The sequence below is a fragment of the Anastrepha obliqua genome, chromosome 2 (genome assembly GCF_027943255.1).
Source record: "Anastrepha obliqua isolate idAnaObli1 chromosome 2, idAnaObli1_1.0, whole genome shotgun sequence".
In the NCBI taxonomy this organism is placed as follows: domain Eukaryota; kingdom Metazoa; phylum Arthropoda; class Insecta; order Diptera; family Tephritidae; genus Anastrepha; species Anastrepha obliqua.
In genome coordinates, this window is record NC_072893.1 from 133,902,487 (window position 1) to 133,909,472 (window position 6,986).

A 6,986-nucleotide genomic window follows, 5' to 3' on the forward strand; every position below is an offset into this window, starting at 1 on the left:
TTGCTCCATAGTTTCGGCTTATCCTTTCCTTGATATGCTTGCTGTTGTGTAATTTGGTAGCGCTATTCAGAGCGCCTTAATGTGTTTTATAATGAATTATAACGGTATTTGGAGCAAATGTTGGATAAAATTGAGCATTGTTCCGCATTAGCATTGCCATGATAAGTCGTTTTCCGTAAAAGTTCATAGCTTGCATGCATTGGCATTGGTGTGTAATCCATGCGCATTAGAGAACCTTAAACAATTTTTACAGATGCTTTCCATTTCAATTCAACCGGGCTACTCGGGTCATGTTCTTCGATTTCGATGTAACTTAAATATGTTGCTCTCTGGTCAAAATAATGAGACACGTATTTTTTTGTTCGCCCGAAAAAAATTTTTTTCAAGAGTTATCGGCAATTTTGTTTTTTGCCTCAAACTCGATTTTTTTTAATTATATAAGAAAAAAATTTTTTGAAATGCCCATAACTTAGTCAAAAATGAACCGATTTTAATAATTCTGGGTTCAAAATGATCGTAATTACTTACACAAGCGACTTCATGTAGAAACAATTGCAAAAAAGTAGTTGAAAATTTTTTATTTAGTAAAAAAGAAAAAAAATTTAAATTTTTTCGAAATTCAATATTTCAAAAAGTGTATTTTTTTTTTTTATAACTTTTTCCAAATCAAAAGGACATCTCAAACTTTAATTGAGCTGAATGCCTAGTAGCTAAAATGCGTTGTTTTTGAGTAATGAATTTTTGAGTAAACACCCTGTTTCGCACTTTTTGTTTTTTGCAAAATAAAAAATTTTCAACTACTTTTTTGCAACTATTTCTACATGAAATCGCTCGTGTAAGTAATAACGATCATTTTGAACCCAAAACTATTAAAATCGGTTCATTTTTGACTAAGTTATGAGCAATTAAAAAAAATTTTCTTATATAGATTATTTCCATTTCAATTCAAAAGGGCTATTCGGGACATGTTCTTCGATTTCGATGTAACTTAAATATGTTGCTCTCTGGTCAAAATAATGAGACACGTACTTTTTTGTTCGCCCGAAAAAATTTTTTTTCAAGAGTTATCGGCAATTTTGTTTTTCGCCTCAAACTCGATTTTTTTTAATTATATAAGAAATTTTTTTTTTAAATGCCCATAACTTAGTCAAAAATGAACCGATTTTAATAATTCTGGGTTCAAAATGATCGTAATTACTTACACAAGCGACTTCATGTAGAAACAATTGCAAAAAAGTAGTTGAAAATTTTTTATTTTGCAAAAAACAAAAAGTGCGAAACAGGGTGTTTACTCAAAAATTCATTACTCAAAAACAACGCATTTTAGCTACTAGGCATGCAGCTCAATTAAAGTTTGAGATGTTTTTTTGATTTGGAAAAAGTTATAAAAGAAAAAAAAATGCCCTTTTTGAAATATTGAATTTTGAAAAAATTTAAATTTTTTTTCTTTTTTACTAAATAAAAAATTTTCAACTACTTTTTTGCAATTGTTTCTACATGAAGTCGCTTGTGTAAGTAATTACGATCATTTTGAATCCAGAATTATTAAAATCGGTTCATTTTTGACTAAGTTATGGGCATTTCAAAAAATTTTTTTCTTATATAATTAAAAAAAATCGAGTTTGAGGCAAAAAACAAAATTGCCGATAACTCTTGAAAAAAATTTTTTTCGGGCGAACAAAAAAATACGTGTCTCATTATTTTGACCAGAGAGCAACATATTTAAGTTACATCGAAATCGAAGAACATGACCCGAGTAGCCCGGTTGAATTGAAATGGAAAGCATCTACAAAAATCACTTTCTGTAAATAGCGCAATTTTGTTAATTTAATATGCAAATTATTATATGCCTTCAATCTTGTGTCGCCATGTGGGTCAGTGCAAGCAGTCATTTCCAGCCCCCGGATTTACATTCGGTAGGTAAAGATTCCTCGCGCTTGCAAGTTGTCTGCCTTTCATTAATTTTCCTCCGCATGTGTTTGCCGTTGTTGAATTACTGTTTTTGATTTAATCAATTTCAGTGTTACGAAAGATGCCGATCTTACTCAGTTTGGCCCAACGAACGGACATGGGACAGACATGTCCGCAGTACTCTTCGTTCATACCGCTTGCACCACTGCTTGCCTCAAAATGTCCTGAAAAAGGGTTAAATGTAAATTACGCACATAAACATAAAAAAATATGAAAACAAATGCAGATGCTTCGACCCTTCGTCATAGTTTTCTTACCATTAGAAGAGTCCCACATGGGACGAATCACATACTTGCGCCTCATAATAGCAACAACTCACGTAAAAACTGACAGCAATAGAAAATATAGGCAATCCTACGTCAGAAATCTTGCCGAATTCGTTGCTTAAGTCGTCCATGCAACGCCTAATGAGTTGGGTAATGTTGTTGCTGCAATTAAATTTAAATAAAAAGGTACAATTCGTGTAGTTTATGTGAGTAGAAGACACAACAAACTCGTACAGGCGGAGTCCTTAAACAGGATCAATCACAAAATGTACATAACAAACAGTTACTTTCGCACATGGTGGAGTTGAACATGTGACAGATTTTCACAAGCATATCTGCTTAATTAGCCGGATAAAAGCCGACTTAACAAACAGTGTCGCTCCGTCCATCACGTTCCCGCAATCAAGAATGAGGAAGTTAGAAAGTGAGCAGCTGAGGTTGAAAGCGTTTGAAGCCAATTTATGTAGTTGAGCTTTCATTCTTGTTCGCGGTGCATTGGTATCATCGACATGATTGCCTTACAAACTCATTAATCTCCTACTGCAGTTTATTCACTCGTACCCGCGTCGTGAACACTGAATGCGCTTTCCGGACGTTTCTACGTGGCTATTTTAACCAATGCATGGCTTATATGAAGGGACGAACGGGACACCGCACGAAAAGAAACTGTGGCATTTCGAAAAAAATTAATGGCATTCCGAAGTGACCTCCGCCATACAATGCGCCGATGGCTTGGTTTAACCGCGAGGGACAATCGGAAGCAAAGACATCAGCGTGAACACATTGTAAAAGGGGCATCATTTACTTCTGATTAGAGGTGTAACAATAGTCCACAGTCCGATCTATACACTTCTAATTGATTTACCCAAAGTTCGGCTGCGCTACTATGATAGATTTCTCAGACTTTGGTTAATGGCCAACCGACACGTCATGACAGCACCTCACGGAACTGTTGGCGCAAATATTTTGATTCGAGGGCGCCTTTTTATTGTGCGTTAGTTTTAAATGACCATTGGTTACAATGCCCGCTTTAAAACAATACCCACGGTTCTCCGCTGGTTATGTCACTTTCTGCATAGCAATTCATCCGTGACAGGCCGACCATATATGGACATGTGTATATACATTTATTTTTATGTAGATGACCCTTGTCAAGCATAATGAAAACAGCGTGGACAGGAAACAAGCAAAGCAGTCAGGGCAGTTAATGTAACGTGGGCGCTTTCCCACAATCGGGAAATGAAAACTTGCTTGTGGAAACTCATCCGAGATAGAAGACATGTTTGTTTACAACTTGAAAATGAAGTCAAATAAACAACAAAAAGTTTATAGTCAACTGAGCAAACTAAGACAAATCATTATATCTGGAATCGAATGTAAGCAAAGAGTTATGAAATTAAGTAAAGTAAATTACATACAAATGTATGTGTGGACGTATGATAAAAATAAGAATTACCCCAAAATATAGTTTGTAAACTTTACCTACAATAATTAGCCTATTAATGTTTCAACAAAACATAACGCAAAATAGAAAACTATTTCATTGCCATAGTAACTCTGACTTCAACTTTGGGAACAAAAACTTCACAGTTCACATCCTTACTCATTTTCCTAAAGAAGTTTAATATTGATTTCCAAAAGATAGGAGATATGCAGGATGCTTCTAGTTGTAATTTCTCATTTGCACACAAGGAGCAAAATTTTTTTTTTGTAGAACAATCATTTCACTATATTCACTGACCGATTTAAATTTTTTTTATTGAATAACCCATTTGCATGCTACGGAAATATATTTAAAATAATTTATGCATTATATACGGCTTCAAGGTACATCTTGCTTTTATTTTTGAAACTACGTAGAACGAATAAAAACAAACCCCATCTCTAGACAAAATTTGAAGAGCAGCTACCTATGTAAACGTCCCTTTACGAAAATTATTGGAAATTTCCAAATTTAGATTTTAGTTTATCGTTTTTTCGGTTATGAGTTTACTCAATATATACAAATACAAGAATAAAAATAAATTGTTGAACTAGAACGCTGTGGACTCATATTGTAAATAGAGAATCTGATAATTTTCATGTTCTGCAAACGGTACGATTTGAATTCAGTGAAGTTTACATATAAAACCTGTTTCGGGGATTTCTTAACAAAAAGTCAAACATTTCGCACTAAACCGTTGGATATGGCGTTGATGATGTATTTCTAGCAGTTTCCACTTGGAATATTTATTCATTTCGGTGCAAACAAATTACTTATAACAACAACAAGTACTACATATGGTATATATAGTGTAAGTGTTATGTAACAAATACATTCGTTAAAAAAGTACGCATATAATTTCCCTCACTCAGTTTAAAACGCAAGGCAATCAGGTAAGGATATGAAGTTGTTATATGTATTTGTGTACGAGCATCAACTTTAGTCTTAATTCACATTTTTCCATTACTTGAAAGACTTAACCATTCAACGCGCGGTAAGTTTAATGTTTTTTATTCAACACTCGCGACATTTCTTTTAAATAATTTTTATTTTTAAATTGTCCTTTGATGTCTATTTATTTTATAACTTTTTAATGAAGTCTTTTAAGTAAATTTAACGGCAATTCTACACACTTATGTATGTTTGTATAAGTATATGCATATTTGTATGTACCTCACCACGAAGATGTTCACTCCATAGGGGTTAATCAAATGATAATCGATAATCAATTTGGGACTTTTGTCCAAACAGCGTGGATGCTGTTTCGGTATCTATGCACAAGCACGAGTGCACACTAATGTAGCTATTGTTTGTCACCCGCATCAGTGACGGCAGAGCGTGCGTACGAGCTGGGTGCTCGATTCATTATTTGTAGCTATGTTTTAATGATATTGGCACTTAAGTCAATTAAGGCACAAAATGAGGAGAGAACACGTGCAACATAAATATTATTAGCACACAATCGCCCTGTGGTGGCTGCAGTCAAATCGACGCATATACCAACAGATTAACGAACAAGTTTGCCTAATTTCATGCATTCACTACATGAATTTCCAAAGGTTTGCATACTATTGCATTTGAGTTGGTATACGAACAAAAAGGACATTCTGCAAAGTTACGTTGGCCAATAGCACGCGCTTCCTTACGTGCTGCTCAATGCGAACAAAAAGGAAACAACTACGAAGATGAGCAAAATGAAGGAAAACATTTCCAGTCTCAGCTTTTTATGGTCTTAAACTCGCAATCACACACATACACACATATAATATGTAACGCCGAAAGAGCAGAGTCGAATAATTTAATACATTATTTCATTTCGAATTTTTAGCCATACAAAACATCTGCCCTTTCAGGTTATACTTACCCATACTGTGATTAGGCGAGTGTGCGCGCCATTTATACATATACTTATATACATATGTATGTACATATATACTTATATACTTACGCATGCTATTGCGGCATGCGCCAAACAATGAATTTCAAGCAGTTAGAGCTACATATGTGCCACACAGATCAGCGTACGCCTGCGCTTAGTACGAGTCGATGTTGATCGGACGAATGTGTTCCTTTGTTAGTGCACCTGTAGTGGCGCAACTCGTGTCTTCAGGTGTTCACACTCACAATTGATTGTTAGTTCAAAACATTCGTATTTATACGTGCATATGTATGTGTGTAGTTTGGTCATGTGTTTAAGCATGTCTTCCCCTATTGATTTCTTATCAAAGCGCTAACCGGCAATGTCCGGCAGGATGACGGCACATCAGGACCTACCGTTCTTTGGTATTTCACTGCAGGCTGACAGTCTCGACCGACGCAATAATAGGCAGCAGGTGATGTGCAAGAAATTCGAAAGTCATTCAACGGAATCTATTAATTGACTGGCAACTTAAGCTGAAGATGTGTGTGTATGCAAGGCTGTGTGACCGTTTTCGGATTATGTTAATGACTTAAGGTAAGGCATTTTTAGCATCAGAAACTGTCATACTCGCTTGTATGAAAGTACTGCATTTCGTTATTCTACCTCTACTTCGCAAATACCTCAAAATGCAAAAAAAAAATTAGCAAATAGCTACTGCAAATAGAGTACACAGTTTTACTTTGCCGTTGTCCATACTTCCATGTGCATCTCCCAAACTGGTTCCCTCATATACACATACACACTTATAAACATACTATATACAAAAAAATATTCCCAAAAATTGACGAAAGTTATTTAGCCGGCTATTTTGTGTTTCCCTCCGCCTTATTCTCCATTTTCTACAGCACGTCACAAAATTGAATGAAAATTGCGTCGGCAGTAGCAACGAAGCATGAAACTTGAATGTTTATAAATTTCACCCAGTTGAACCGTGCAAGGCATATGCATGAACCGAAGCAAAGGATTTGCCGTGGGTACCATATGACGCAGCCAGTTTGCACTGAAGAATAGACACTTCAGCATGTGTCGTGTCTGTTTACAGGAATTTGGAAACGTTTAGTTTGCTATTTGGCCATTTCGAATTGAAACCGGGACAAAACAGCTCTGGACACACTTGAATTGCTAAAGGCTAGGTAGCAGTACTAAGTGGAAAGGTTCATTTTTTGTTCAAGCGATTATGTTAAAGCGATTTAGAGTACGCTTCTGACACTTTCTCATCCATGCACAGTTTTTGGCTATTCTAATTCTTCTACTTATAATATTTCATTGTAGAGCAAATCGTCTAACTTGTGGTATTGAAATGTGTAGTTCAGTTTAATACAAATACATACATAGGTATAATGTT